The following is a 15,613-nucleotide window of genomic DNA, read 5'->3' as shown; positions in this document are numbered from 1 at the left end:
GGAAACGATCCTCCTCTTCCTTCTGTTCCTTCACCCCTTCCTCGTATATCTCCGTAATCGTCGCTGAACCATCCTCCTCCTCCTCCTCTGATTGGCTTGTCTCCTCAACCTCTGTGACACTGCGCATTCCTGTGCTTGTTCTTGGCCCCTCTGTTCCTATAAACGCATTGTCCTCCTTCTGTATTGTCACCTCTTTCTCCTCCTGTGTCTCCGGCACCACGGTCGTCTCCTTGGGTGGTGGTGGTGGCCCCTCTCTCCACCGGCCACCTGCCGCTTGAGCATACGTTCTATTCGTGCACATACGAGACAAATGTCCTGGTGACCCACACAAATCACAAAGGCGGGGTAACTCACAATTATAGGCCGAATGTCCATTTTTCCCACAGTTCCTGCAATTCAGTCCAGATTTGTCACAAGTTTCTCTGACGTGTCCATATTGTAGGCAATTTCTGCAAAAGGTAGGTTGTCCAGGGTAGTACAGGAACCCCCTATTTCCTCCAATAGTAAAATTCGCCGGCGGGCTCATCACTCCTCCTACTGCGGATGCATCTTCTCTGAAACGTACCCAGAAGCGCCTTTTGCCGTTGTATACGCCATATTGATTTGTCAATTGTTGGCCTCCTTTTGCCACACTGCAATACCTCAGCAAAAATAAGTGCAGATCCTCTGTGCGTGCATATGGGTTATACATATGAATAGTCAGTGGTTTTTCTTCCATTGAAAAGCTGGGGATCACTTGAATTCCTCTCATCAGGGTATCATCCAACTTTGCTTTAAATCTTTCATAGTAGTTCAGGCAATCCTCTTGCTTGGTAAAAGTCAGATCATAGACTCCAATCCTTGGGAAGTCTTGCAGGCAAAACAATGTTTTCACAAAGTCCATTTCCAGCACCTTCAGTAAAATTTCTTGTACAACATACTTCAATCCAATTTCTTCTCTGCGTCCTTCTTCAACTTGCAACCGAATGGTATTCCTCAGGCGATCACCTTCTGCCATTTTCTGGCGCTTCTATTGGTTGGGTTCAGACCCACAAAGACACATTGGATATCTCACTACACGTAGTGAGACCTCTATTGGTTGACAGTGATATCACACTCTCCAGTTACTGCGCCATCTATTGGTTGACAGTGATATCACACTCTCCAGGTACTGCGCCATCTATTGGTTAACCGTGGTATCACACTACACTTAGTGTGACCTCTATTGGTTGAAACCGGTACTACGTCCTCATGCAAATGAGCAGAACTAAAGTACTGCTGAATATTACAGCTTTTTTGTCAAAATCTGCTCAGAAATTCATCCCAGCAGCCGTTTTCACAGCCGACGCTTCTGTTATAGTGTCCAACAAGTCAGACACTACACTGGATCTTAGCCAAAAGGCCGAGAAGCGATAACCAGAAATGGGCCCCCGCCTGAGCGCCGCCCGACGGCCGGGGGCGCTACGCTTTAGGGAGAAGGGCAGAGGGAGCCGCTGGCTGCCCGCTCGCCTCCTCCCCCAGCAGGCATGCCTCCAGTCCCTCCGCTCCTTCCGACACAGCTCCGGGGAGTCTATGCAGCAGCGGCGGCGACGACGACGACGGATGCAAAAGCCAAAGACTTTCTATGGAGTAAAGAAAAGCAGCCGCACACACTGCTGGGGGGCCCGCATGGCCAGCAAACAGCCAAAAAGGCACATGCTTCCAGTTCTTTTTCCGGCACCAGGCTTCGTCTGCTTATTTGCATAGGAACCGCCCACTTTTTCTCTGCTAGCCGACTCGTCTGGGCTGCCATGAAACTCAGGCAGCAAGCAAGCAGCCAGTGGCTGGGCTTTTCAGTTCAGGTCATTTCAGCCAGCCAGCCAGCCAGCCAGCCATTGTGACAAGAAGCCAGCAAGTCAAGGCATTTGCTGCTTGCTGCTGCAGTGTTTGCTATGCAGGCTATTTGGATACAGCTTCAACAGGAGTTTCTTAGGCATCTGCTCGTTCGGACTGAATTAGGCTAGGCAGCAGGCGGCACTCCTGCTCCATGCGAGGAGGAGCTGAAAAGAAAAGAAAGTAAGAAGCCACGCAAAAGAGCAAACAAGACACAGCAAAAAGAAGGAGGCTTTATTTTGTCGTCATTTCATCTTCTTCTTTCTTTGCAAAAGAAAGAGCCAAAAATGCATGTTTGTTTTTTTTCTGTCAGACAGTCATTTGTTTCTATTTTTTGATACAAGCCAAATATCCCCAAAGGGAAGTGCACCGGTCCTGGAGGTACTGCAATACCAGGTCAATGCGTGGAGTGGACAGAGCAAGCTCTTCTTCCATCTCCCTGTTCTAAAAATCCATTTAATATATGGTCCCCAGATAGGGGACGTATCAGATATTAAACTGATAAGAACAGATTTTTTTTTTTTTTTTGTTTTATTTGTGTTTATTAACACAGAGATAAATTAACAACATTTGAATGTTTTTTCAAACTTCAATACAAATAATACATTTTATACAAGCAAACAACTTAACACTTTCCGAAAATACCTTCATAATTCCTACTACCAAAATTATCTCGGTTACTTCACCAAACCCTTCACACTTTACAAAAAACAAAATTTACATACCCATCAGATAAAAAAACTTTTCAACCACTACTACATTCTACAAAAAAACCACCCACATTATTCATTACAACAAACTCTATTGCAATATTTTGCTAACATTCTTCTATTTCAAAAACCAAACCTATTTATACATTAATTCACTTTTCATGTGCACAATTTTACATTCTATTCTCTCAGATAACAAATCCTCCTACTTCTTTTTATCCTCTTGTTCATACTGTTTCCACTTAAACATTCCCATTTTCCTCTCTATATTTCAACACACTTCTTCAAAATACATTCTAATCAGACCTTCACATTTCTTCCTCCCCATTTACAATCCCCCCCCAACTCCAAAACTTCTTCCATCTCTTCCCCTGAGAAAACTCTCCCCTTTGCCTAACCTAATTACCATTTATACACTCGTATAATACTTTCTTAACATCTTTTTTCTACTAAAAAATGACAATATACATCCTCTATTGCATTTCTCAATTGCTTTTCACTACAAATATAAACCCATAACTCTGCCTGTCCTAATGCCTGCTGAAACACCTTTTCAATTCTTCCCCTTTTTTCCTCAAAAGGCACCCTTTCCCAATCTCCCTTACTCTCCTCATCCTCTTGGCTTCCACTGTATTCTACACTCTCTTCCTCCTCCACCAACACACTCTCTTCCTCCTTCACAGACACACTCTCCTCCTCCTCCACCGACACACTCTCTTCCTCCTCCTCCTCCACCGACACACTCTCTTCCTCTCCCACCTCATTCTCCTTCCCCCTTTCCTGCCCACAGTTCTCAAGCTCCCTTTCCTCCTCCTGAACACTGATTTCTTCCTCCCCCACACTGTCCCCTTTTCCTTCATCTTTATCTACATCAAAACCTAAAGAATCCACACTGTCCCCTTTTCCTTCATCTTTATCTACACCCACACCTCCCCCTAAAATTATCGGCTTTCCCCTTATACTATCCTCCTTTCCCTCATCCTTATCTGTCTGTTCACACAAATCATCAGTACCAAAGGATTTCTCCAATGATTTAGTTTCAACCACTTGTACATAAGTCCTTTTCAAACATTGCTTTGCTAAATGTCCAATAACTCCACAAAAGTCACACCTCTTTGGATTGTTGCATTTAGCGGCAATGTGTCCCTCCTTTCCACAATTCCGACAAATCTCCAAAGGTTGCCCAGGGTACTTTAAAAAACCCTTATTTCCTCCAATACAAAAACTGGCTGGGGGGTGCATTATTCCCCCCATACTCTCCGGATCTGGTCTCAAACGAACTTTATACAGTCTTTCTCCATTGAAAATTCCATATAAATTTTTCCTTTCCTCCCCCCCCCCAACCACTGAACAAAAACTTTTCAAAAAGGTCATTATTTCTTCCTTCTGTATGAAAGCATTATACACATGCACCATCAATGTTCTTTCCATCAGTAGAAATCTAGGCACAGCACGACCTCCCATTTTCTTTAAGTCGCTTGTACTTTCTTTACATCTCTCATATATCTTGGCACACTCCATCTCTTTGCAAAAAGATACATCATACAACCCCTTCCTCTGTAACGCCTGGACGCAGTGGATTTCCTCAAACTCCACTCCAAGCATTCCTTTCAGAATTCCCTCCACGATGACTTGTAGTCCCACTTTCCATCTCACTGCTTCTTCCACCACAAATCTGATGGTATTCTGCTCACAGCCAGCAAACTCCATCTCTCCAACGTCCGACCGTCAATCACAGCTCAGGTGCGGCACCCCAACAGCATCCCGAGGGTTATATTCGTGAGAACAAACCCTCAAGGCCTAAGGCGCCGGCTCCTCTCCGTCTCTCTTGCTCAATACTCCGTCTTCCGGCATCCGTCCGACCAGGATCAGGTGCGGCGCCCCTATAGCAGCATGAGGGTTAAGTTCCTGGGGAACGATCCCTCAAGGCCAAGGCGCCGGCCCTTCTCCGTCTCTCTCCTGATCGCCTCCCGAGCTCGAGTTAGCGTGACTCCCTCATAGCAGCATGGGTCTTAAGCTCCCCAGGAAGCGATGACCCAAGGCCAAGGAGTCACAGACTCAGCGCAACCTCTCAGCCCAGACACTTGATCTGAGCCAAAAGGCCGAGAAGCGATAACCAGAAATGGGCCCCCGCCTGAGCGCCGCCCGACGGCCGGGGGCGCTACGCTTTAGGGAGAAGGGCAGAGGGAGCCGCTGGCTGCCCGCTCGCCTCCTCCCCCAGCAGGCATGCCTCCAGTCCCTCCGCTCCTTCCGACACAGCTCCGGGGAGTCTATGCAGCAGCGGCGGCGACGACGACGACGGATGCAAAAGCCAAAGACTTTCTATGGAGTAAAGAAAAGCAGCCGCACACACTGCTGGGGGGCCCGCATGGCCAGCAAACAGCCAAAAAGGCACATGCTTCCAGTTCTTTTTCCGGCACCAGGCTTCGTCTGCTTATTTGCATAGGAACCGCCCACTTTTTCTCTGCTAGCCGACTCGTCTGGGCTGCCATGAAACTCAGGCAGCAAGCAAGCAGCCAGTGGCTGGGCTTTTCAGTTCAGGTCATTTCAGCCAGCCAGCCAGCCAGCCAGCCATTGTGACAAGAAGCCAGCAAGTCAAGGCATTTGCTGCTTGCTGCTGCAGTGTTTGCTATGCAGGCTATTTGGATACAGCTTCAACAGGAGTTTCTTAGGCATCTGCTCGTTCGGACTGAATTAGGCTAGGCAGCAGGCGGCACTCCTGCTCCATGCGAGGAGGAGCTGAAAAGAAAAGAAAGTAAGAAGCCACGCAAAAGAGCAAACAAGACACAGCAAAAAGAAGGAGGCTTTATTTTGTCGTCATTTCATCTTCTTCTTTCTTTGCAAAAGAAAGAGCCAAAAATGCATGTTTGTTTTTTTTCTGTCAGACAGTCATTTGTTTCTATTTTTTGATACAAGCCAAATATCCCCAAAGGGAAGTGCACCGGTCCTGGAGGTACTGCAATACCAGGTCAATGCGTGGAGTGGACAGAGCAAGCTCTTCTTCCATCTCCCTGTTCTAAAAATCCATTTAATATATGGTCCCCAGATAGGGGACGTATCAGATATTAAACTGATAAGAACAGATTTTTTTTTTTTGTTTTCAAAGTTTTTTATTCGTACAGGTTTTCAAAGTTACAGTTTCACTTTTCGAAAAATAAAAAACCACCCGTACATTACAAGAACCCCGAACATAACAAGCCAAAGGATTTTTTTCCTCTTCATAACTCTACACATTTTATAAACTTTTACAAACACATTTTTATTCACATCTTCCTCACTCTCTCTTTAAACCCCATTCATCCATCACATACTCTTCCATATGCTTTTCCTCCTTATCTCCTGAAAAGGAGGGGAGCACCGGCCCACCTCTTCTCTCCGGTTACTCCACAAAAAGGAACCCTTTCCACACATGAGTGTCTCAATCCTCCAAAACTTTTCCTTCTATCAAAATTCTTCTATTCCCTTTTTGTAAAAGCATACTTACACCCTATCCTCTCAACATTCATTCTTTCATTCGTACTACATCTTTTATTTTACACTTCTACACATTTCTAATATTTATTTCATGTTATACTTTTTAACATTTTCCCCACATCTTTATACCCTTTACATTCCCTTCAGATAAAATCACCTTTTCCCTTTCCATTACCCAACTCCCACTCTTGCAAAGACCACTACATCTTTCCATTCCTTTTGATGCCATAATTCTCCTTTCCTCCCACCTTTCTTTCTGTCACACAAATAATATAAATACATTTTACTCATTATCAATTTCACACATCCATCCACACCCACTTCTTCTTTCTGAAAGAGTACAACATTCCGCACCTGCCATAACGCCTCTTTCACACAATTTACCATTCTCCAACATATGTTCTCCTTCTCACTCTCACTCCCTCCCACACCATACATCATTCTTTCATAACTCAACGTCTGTACATCCACAATTAACTTAAACAACGGTCCCATCCTCCTCCACACTTTCCTCGCATACTCGCAATTCCACAGTAGGTGTATTACCCCTTCAATTCCACCACAGCCCACTCTTGGGCAAAACTCTGTTTCTGCCGCTCCTCTCCTTTTCATAAATTCCCTAACCGGCAAACACCCCCACACAGCCATCCACGCCACATCTTTTTGTCCATTCATTAAACTTTTATCACTCACATTCTTCCACGCTTTTTTTATCTGACTTTCATTCAAATCCCCTATTACTCCCATTCTCTCCCTGTCTTTTATTACTCTAAATATCTTCTTCCCATCTTTCCATTGTTCCCAAGTCAACCCCTTTAGCTCCCACTTATCCATATATTTCTCAATAAGTTTATAAAAGGAAGGCGGAACGAAGCATACCGGTTTCCTAAGGTCATACCCTATCTCTTTAAATCGACCAATTATACTCCCTAGAAAAAACCTTGCATAACATCCTCCTTTACTTTCTCTTTCTGTCAACCAAAAATAAAAACAGATGTATTTAATAAAAACAAATAACTCCAGATCTATAAAACCTTTTCCTCCTTTCTCCTTTACCATGCAAATTCTATCCCTACCTAATTTCTCATTTTTTGATCCCCAAAAAAAGGTAGCCAGCAACCTTGCTACTTTCCTTTGCCACACCCCTGTTGGGGGAAACACTAGACCAAGATAGAGAATCATTGGGGCTAGTACTGCTTTAACTATCAACGTTTTCCCCTCCAAAGAAAGCTCTCTCTGTGTCCAAAATCCAATCCTCCTCTCCAACTTTTCAAACAATCTAAACCAATTCTGAGTCCCCTCTAGTTTTGAGTCATACAAGATCCCCAGGATCTCAATCTCTTCATCCACAATCTGTAGCCCCAGATCCCGCCCAGATATAACTTCTCCAAACTTTTTCACCTTAGATTTCCCCCAATTCACTTTTAATGCTGATGTTTCTGCAAAAATCCCTATCTGCCACATTGCTCTTTTAAGCGCCCTCTCAGAACTGCAAATAATAGTAACATCATCCATATAGGCCAGAGTTTTTAATTGACGTCCTCCACTCCCTGGAACTGTTACCCCTTTTACCACCTTATCCTTATCCAGCATACACAGTAGTGGCTCCATCGCACAAATAAACATAATGGGTGACAAAGGACATCCCTGTCTTACCCCCGATTTGATATCCACAACACCTGAAAGAAAACCATTAACCAAAACCCTACTGTTTGCCCCTATGTACAATTTCCTAATACAATCTACCAAGCTCTCTGGAACCCCCATCCTCCCTAACACTCTAAAAACAAATTCCTGAGAAAGTCTATCATATGCTTTCTCCAGGTCCACTCCAGCCACCAATAGCCCCTGATTTCTATTGAGGCTATCCCAAATCCCATCTCTTAAAGCTACTAGGTTTTCCGCTATCCGTCGGCCCGGGACTGCACAGACCTGTTCTTCCCCAATAATCTTGTGTATTACCTTCTTCAGCCTATTCGCTATCACTTTAGCTATGACTTTATAGTCTACATTCAACAACGTGATCGGGCGCCAATTTTTTAGGTCTTCTTTCTCCCCTTTTTTAAAAATTAGCGTAATTAAGCCTTCTCTCATAGAGATCGTTCCCCCACTTTTCTTCATCACCACCTCACTCACCTCCTTAATATCCTCTTTCAACATTGCCCAAAAAGTCTGGTAAAATTCGTACGGCAATCCGTCACTTCCTGGTGTCTTATTTCTTTTCCCTCCAAAGATTACTTCTTCCAATTCTTTTCCATTTAATTCTCTACTAAGCCATTCCTGATCTGATCTTCCCAATTTCCTATGCAACTCGTTCAACACATCTGCCTCAATATTCTCGTCTCTCTGCTTCTCAGCATACAGGTCTTTATAAAAGTCTTCGACCACCTCAATCATTTTCTCTTTTCCCTTTATCTCCCTCCCATTTTTATCCCACACAGCTTCCATTCTCTGCTTTCGACCAAACACTTTCTTGAAAAAGAAGCTCGTACACTTTTCATCCAACTCCACACAATCTACTTTTGCTTTAAAAATGATGGATTTCCCTTTTTTCTCCAAGCACTCTTTGATTACTCTACGAGTCTCCTCTATTTCACCCTCCACCTTGTGCCCAAACCTCCGCATCCTATACAAAAACTGCAGTCTCCGCTGCCAATTCTCATACCATTGTCTTTCACTTCTTGCTTTCACCGCTCCCATCTTAATAAAAAACTTTTTAGACTCGAGCTTCGCCCATTCCCACCACTCTCCCACTTCTTGAAATCCATCTTTTCCCCTTTTCAATCTCCTATATTCCCATTCATACTGTTTTTTAACCCATTCATCCTCTAATAGTGCCACATTCAGCTTCCAAACATTCTTCATTCTCTCTCCTTCTCCCTCCACCTCTAACCTTACATTCAACATAACATGGTCAGAAAACAGTGCTTCTTGGCATTCGACATCTCTTACTTTCACAACATCAGAAATTAAACAAAAATCAATTCTAGATTTCGCCGTTCCTTTGTCGCTAAACCATGTAAACACCTTGTCTCTTCCCCTTCCCGGTGCCCCAGCGTCTACCAAATGAAACTCCTGTATTATCTTCCTCAGAAGTCTCCCTGTGGAGTCAACCTCCCCCTTACCTCCTACTCCTTCTCGGTCTGCATCTGTTATTATGCAATTGAAATCGCCCACTATTACTGTCGGCTCTCTCCCCGGCAAAAAAAACCTCAATTTTTCAAATAAAACGGCCCTCTCTCTCCTCACAGGTGGGGCATAAATATTAAATAATCTAAACCGGTAGCTTTCAGTTTGGACATAAACTAAGATTAACCTTCCTGGTTCTATAACTCTGGTTTTACCCAACAAAACATCCGGGCTTTTTACCACAACCCCAACCCCCGCATTCTTGCTATCGGTTCCCCCTGACCAGAACGCTGGACCCCACTTCCAATCTTTCTCCTTCAAAGGGTGTACAAGCCCACATTCTTGAAGGGCTATAATATCAGCTCTCTGCAACCGCAAAAAGTCAAAAATTGCTGCCCTCCTTGTTGCAGCCCTAATGCTGCGCACATTCAAAGTTGCAATCCGCACCATTATAAAGCATATTAATCAGGCTCATCAGTCTCTGGAGCCCTCCGGCCTCTCCCCAACGTCCCCTTATGACCGGGACTCTCAGCGGGTTCCGCGGGGCTCCCCACCGAGGACACAGGGGAAAAACCCTGTCCCTCCCCCTCCGGGCTCTCTGCCCCGATAGGTCTCTCAATGTTCCCAAAAACCGAATTTGTTTCAGAAAGAGAGCTTTCACTTTCACTTACAGCCAGCTGCTCCCTCAAATCATGTCTAGTCTTTTGAGCATCCACTTCTGACTCTGTATCTTTCTTTGACAACTTTCTTTTCCTTTGTACCTGCGTTTCCATTGGTTCCTCCTCTTCTGACTCTGCTATCAACTGTCTGTCTCTTTGCTGAGTTTCCGCAAGTTCGGCCTCAGGGATAGCAGTTTCAGGTACATCCACAAGCTCCTCTGTTTCTTCTTCTTCTTCCTTCTCCTCCTCACCGTGGGGAATCACGTCCTCTGGAGGTTCATGTGCTTGGGGTTCCTGGAAAGAGGAGGGAAACGCTCCCGCAGCACGTGCATATGAACGTTTCGGGCACTGTCTAGCCAGATGCCCCTCCTCATCACACAGGTGACATTTCTTCGGAACTCCGCACTGTGCAGACTTATGCGTTTCCTCGCCACAATTCCTGCAACCTGCTCCCATTCTGGCACACATCTCTTGCACATGCCCGTAATCCTGGCACTTCCTGCAATACGTAGGGCGTCCATCAAAGGTTAGATAACCTCTCTTCCCTCCAATGCTGAAGGTCGCTGGGGGGTATCTTACTCCCAAAGGATTGTTATCATCTGGCTTAAACTCCACCCAAAACCTTCTTTTACCGTTGTAAATTCCCAGGAAGTTTTCCAGCCTGTTTCCGCCCCTTACGTTATTACAATATTTCTGAAGGAACAACTTTAAATCGCCAGTCTCCACATACGGATCAAACATATGAATCGTCACCGCAGTATTTTGCATCATAAAGAAGGGAGTTAGCTTAATCCCCTTCATCGCATCACTCATTGTTTCTTTACTTGCTTTTCCAAAAACTCGCATACAGACGTCATAGTCGTGAAAGGTGACATCAAAAAAACCCAACCTGGGGGGGTCTTGTAGGCAAAAAATCTCCTTGATCTCCACTTCAAGGGTCTCCATCAACACGATATTCACAAAATTCCTCAGATAAATCCTCGTCTGCGCCTCCTCATCCAGCTGAAAACGAATCGTATTTTTTGTAGGCGCTCCCGCCGCCATGATCACCTCCTGCTCTGCTTTGACGCAGCCCCCCAAAAGCAGCAAGTGGCTTTAGTCCCCGAAGGGACGATGCCACAAGGCCAAGGAGCCGGGTCTCGCAAGCCTGCCCCTGACCCAGACACTTGATCTGAGCCAAAAGGCCGAGAAGCGATAACCAGAAATGGGCCCCCGCCTGAGCGCCGCCCGACGGCCGGGGGCGCTACGCTTTAGGGAGAAGGGCAGAGGGAGCCGCTGGCTGCCCGCTCGCCTCCTCCCCCAGCAGGCATGCCTCCAGTCCCTCCGCTCCTTCCGACACAGCTCCGGGGAGTCTATGCAGCAGCGGCGGCGACGACGACGACGGATGCAAAAGCCAAAGACTTTCTATGGAGTAAAGAAAAGCAGCCGCACACACTGCTGGGGGGCCCGCATGGCCAGCAAACAGCCAAAAAGGCACATGCTTCCAGTTCTTTTTCCGGCACCAGGCTTCGTCTGCTTATTTGCATAGGAACCGCCCACTTTTTCTCTGCTAGCCGACTCGTCTGGGCTGCCATGAAACTCAGGCAGCAAGCAAGCAGCCAGTGGCTGGGCTTTTCAGTTCAGGTCATTTCAGCCAGCCAGCCAGCCAGCCAGCCATTGTGACAAGAAGCCAGCAAGTCAAGGCATTTGCTGCTTGCTGCTGCAGTGTTTGCTATGCAGGCTATTTGGATACAGCTTCAACAGGAGTTTCTTAGGCATCTGCTCGTTCGGACTGAATTAGGCTAGGCAGCAGGCGGCACTCCTGCTCCATGCGAGGAGGAGCTGAAAAGAAAAGAAAGTAAGAAGCCACGCAAAAGAGCAAACAAGACACAGCAAAAAGAAGGAGGCTTTATTTTGTCGTCATTTCATCTTCTTCTTTCTTTGCAAAAGAAAGAGCCAAAAATGCATGTTTGTTTTTTTTCTGTCAGACAGTCATTTGTTTCTATTTTTTGATACAAGCCAAATATCCCCAAAGGGAAGTGCACCGGTCCTGGAGGTACTGCAATACCAGGTCAATGCGTGGAGTGGACAGAGCAAGCTCTTCTTCCATCTCCCTGTTCTAAAAATCCATTTAATATATGGTCCCCAGATAGGGGACGTATCAGATATTAAACTGATAAGAACAGATTTTTTTTTTTTTTTTTTTTTTTGTAGCCCGGGCGGTGAAAAAAAGTGATCCACCTCTGTATCCGTGCTCGTGATCCACGCTGTGAGATCAGGTGCTCAAACTTGTGACTAAGTCCGCTCCGGAGAGTAGGCCAGTCCGTGCCATAGACAGTTCTCTCCAGCCGAGGCCTTGGAGTCCTGCTGTTACATGACGTCTTCCCCCGAAGAGTCCGACGTCCTTCTCGTTCCCTCCTGGTGCAGCTGACGCCGCAGGAGAGTCCAAGACTTTAGGGTGTTCGGCTGACGCCTACTAACCCACCGCAATCTTCCCCCGAAGGGATGGCGACTACTAGCCAGCACTCAGTCTTTGCTCTCCGGAGAGAGGGGTGACGATAACCCAACACGTAACCGAAACAAAATCCATGGTGCGAGTGCTCCAGTGCTCTGTGTGATGCAGTGCAGGAAGTGCTCAGACGTACAAACACAAAAAGGTGTGCACGAGTGCACGCCCGGCCCCGTGCAAGGCCAGGCGGTGACAAAAATAGTTGGCTTGTCCCCTCAGCGGAAGGCAATAAGGGGGGCCAAGTGCGGGAAAAATAGGGGTGCGCATAATCCGTGCTCGTGCCAAGTGCTCTTGAAGTGGAGGTTGCATACCCTCAACCTCCACAACCCGAAGGTGCAGCAAGTGGTACTGCCCCAGGTCTCCTGGGGTGCAGAGAAAATAGGCCCGGGCTACTTTGCATCCGCATTCTCTAAGCCATTGACCAGAGGACCAGGTGTAGTCTGGAGAATCTGTCCTTCACAGGACAGACACTACACTTGATCTTAGCCAAAAGGCCGAGAAGCGATAACCAGAAATGGGCCCCCGCCTGAGCGCCGCCCGACGGCCGGGGGCGCTACGCTTTAGGGAGAAGGGCAGAGGGAGCCGCTGGCTGCCCGCTCGCCTCCTCCCCCAGCAGGCATGCCTCCAGTCCCTCCGCTCCTTCCGACACAGCTCCGGGGAGTCTATGCAGCAGCGGCGGCGACGACGACGACGGATGCAAAAGCCAAAGACTTTCTATGGAGTAAAGAAAAGCAGCCGCACACACTGCTGGGGGGCCCGCATGGCCAGCAAACAGCCAAAAAGGCACATGCTTCCAGTTCTTTTTCCGGCACCAGGCTTCGTCTGCTTATTTGCATAGGAACCGCCCACTTTTTCTCTGCTAGCCGACTCGTCTGGGCTGCCATGAAACTCAGGCAGCAAGCAAGCAGCCAGTGGCTGGGCTTTTCAGTTCAGGTCATTTCAGCCAGCCAGCCAGCCAGCCAGCCATTGTGACAAGAAGCCAGCAAGTCAAGGCATTTGCTGCTTGCTGCTGCAGTGTTTGCTATGCAGGCTATTTGGATACAGCTTCAACAGGAGTTTCTTAGGCATCTGCTCGTTCGGACTGAATTAGGCTAGGCAGCAGGCGGCACTCCTGCTCCATGCGAGGAGGAGCTGAAAAGAAAAGAAAGTAAGAAGCCACGCAAAAGAGCAAACAAGACACAGCAAAAAGAAGGAGGCTTTATTTTGTCGTCATTTCATCTTCTTCTTTCTTTGCAAAAGAAAGAGCCAAAAATGCATGTTTGTTTTTTTTCTGTCAGACAGTCATTTGTTTCTATTTTTTGATACAAGCCAAATATCCCCAAAGGGAAGTGCACCGGTCCTGGAGGTACTGCAATACCAGGTCAATGCGTGGAGTGGACAGAGCAAGCTCTTCTTCCATCTCCCTGTTCTAAAAATCCATTTAATATATGGTCCCCAGATAGGGGACGTATCAGATATTAAACTGATAAGAACAGATACTACACTTGATCTTAGCCAAAAGGCCGAGAAGCGATAACCAGAAATGGGCCCCCGCCTGAGCGCCGCCCGACGGCCGGGGGCGCTACGCTTTAGGGAGAAGGGCAGAGGGAGCCGCTGGCTGCCCGCTCGCCTCCTCCCCCAGCAGGCATGCCTCCAGTCCCTCCGCTCCTTCCGACACAGCTCCGGGGAGTCTATGCAGCAGCGGCGGCGACGACGACGACGGATGCAAAAGCCAAAGACTTTCTATGGAGTAAAGAAAAGCAGCCGCACACACTGCTGGGGGGCCCGCATGGCCAGCAAACAGCCAAAAAGGCACATGCTTCCAGTTCTTTTTCCGGCACCAGGCTTCGTCTGCTTATTTGCATAGGAACCGCCCACTTTTTCTCTGCTAGCCGACTCGTCTGGGCTGCCATGAAACTCAGGCAGCAAGCAAGCAGCCAGTGGCTGGGCTTTTCAGTTCAGGTCATTTCAGCCAGCCAGCCAGCCAGCCAGCCATTGTGACAAGAAGCCAGCAAGTCAAGGCATTTGCTGCTTGCTGCTGCAGTGTTTGCTATGCAGGCTATTTGGATACAGCTTCAACAGGAGTTTCTTAGGCATCTGCTCGTTCGGACTGAATTAGGCTAGGCAGCAGGCGGCACTCCTGCTCCATGCGAGGAGGAGCTGAAAAGAAAAGAAAGTAAGAAGCCACGCAAAAGAGCAAACAAGACACAGCAAAAAGAAGGAGGCTTTATTTTGTCGTCATTTCATCTTCTTCTTTCTTTGCAAAAGAAAGAGCCAAAAATGCATGTTTGTTTTTTTTCTGTCAGACAGTCATTTGTTTCTATTTTTTGATACAAGCCAAATATCCCCAAAGGGAAGTGCACCGGTCCTGGAGGTACTGCAATACCAGGTCAATGCGTGGAGTGGACAGAGCAAGCTCTTCTTCCATCTCCCTGTTCTAAAAATCCATTTAATATATGGTCCCCAGATAGGGGACGTATCAGATATTAAACTGATAAGAACAGATTTTTTTTTTTGTTTTAAATGTTTATTTACTTTCACATTTTTACAAGACAAACAAATTTTGTACATACACAAATCAACATTTTCAATTTAATTTTTCCACCAATCAGACATCCATTGCATAATTTCACTTACATCTTCCTTAGTTCAGCCTGCCTTTTACTTTTCTCATTGCTTGCTATTTGTCTCTCTAACATCTTCCTATATCCTTCAATTTCTGTCTCAAACTCCTTTGGCGACATCTTTTCCTTCCGAGAAAGCATCTTCTCTAGTTCCCCTATTCTTTGGTCTATCCCCCCTTGAGGGTTTGCCTTCTGTATCCTCACATACCACACCTTTGCCTCTCCTATTTTCTCCTCAACCTCCTTTATTTTCTTGTCTAAAAATTCCGTTTTTCTCCCCATATCCCAGCTTGCTTTAAACACAGAGTCCCTTTCTTCCTTTTTACTTGGGCGTCCCTTATCCTTTTCTTGCACCCCACTTCCTTCACTTTCTGATCTCTCTGCCACTGAGGCTGCTCCTCCTTCACTTTCACTCCTACTTGTCCCTCCCACTTTCCGTTTTGGCACACTTGTTGTCTCCCCCGCTTCTTTCTCTTTGTTTAGGTGTCCCTTAATCTCTTTTTGCTCTCCACTTCTTTCACTTTCGGATGAGGAGATCTCTCCCCAATCACTGCCGCTACTCCCAGCCATTGTCGGTGTTAATCCCTGAGTTTGTGTTTCCACAACACCCGGGTATCCCTTAAACTCACTCTCCCCTTTCTCCCTTTCATCTTGCATAATACTTTCCGGGGTCTCCTCCACCACTGTCACCTCTGTCAG

The 15,613-nt window shown here is 46.6% G+C and overlaps 2 non-coding genes and 4 pseudogenes across 2 annotated transcripts; all 6 read right to left on the bottom strand.

Annotated features, from left to right (window-relative positions):
- Positions 1–2,210: 2,210 nt before the first annotated feature.
- On the bottom strand, positions 2,211–2,408 carry LOC142500226 (U2 spliceosomal RNA). The gene has a single exon (XR_012802859.1). It is a non-coding gene; the product is annotated as a U2 spliceosomal RNA (small nuclear RNA).
- Positions 2,409–5,492: 3,084 nt separating this feature from the next.
- LOC142500162 (U2 spliceosomal RNA) lies at positions 5,493–5,671 on the bottom strand (annotated as a pseudogene).
- A 6,165-nt stretch (positions 5,672–11,836) lies between these two features.
- On the bottom strand, positions 11,837–12,039 carry LOC142500754 (U2 spliceosomal RNA; annotated as a pseudogene).
- Positions 12,040–12,651: 612 nt separating this feature from the next.
- LOC142500332 (U2 spliceosomal RNA) lies at positions 12,652–12,817 on the bottom strand (annotated as a pseudogene).
- An 817-nt stretch (positions 12,818–13,634) lies between these two features.
- LOC142500686 (U2 spliceosomal RNA) lies at positions 13,635–13,825 on the bottom strand. Its single transcript, XR_012803217.1, has one exon. It is a non-coding gene; the product is annotated as a U2 spliceosomal RNA (small nuclear RNA).
- Positions 13,826–14,642: 817 nt separating this feature from the next.
- Positions 14,643–14,821, bottom strand: LOC142500199 (U2 spliceosomal RNA; annotated as a pseudogene).
- Positions 14,822–15,613: the final 792 nt, after the last annotated feature.

Source organism: Ascaphus truei, chromosome 7, assembly GCF_040206685.1.
Source record: "Ascaphus truei isolate aAscTru1 chromosome 7, aAscTru1.hap1, whole genome shotgun sequence".
NCBI classification, from domain to species: Eukaryota; Metazoa; Chordata; class Amphibia; order Anura; family Ascaphidae; genus Ascaphus; species Ascaphus truei.
Note: the sequence above shows the minus strand (reverse complement) of the source record. Positions and strands in the feature narration are given on the sequence as shown.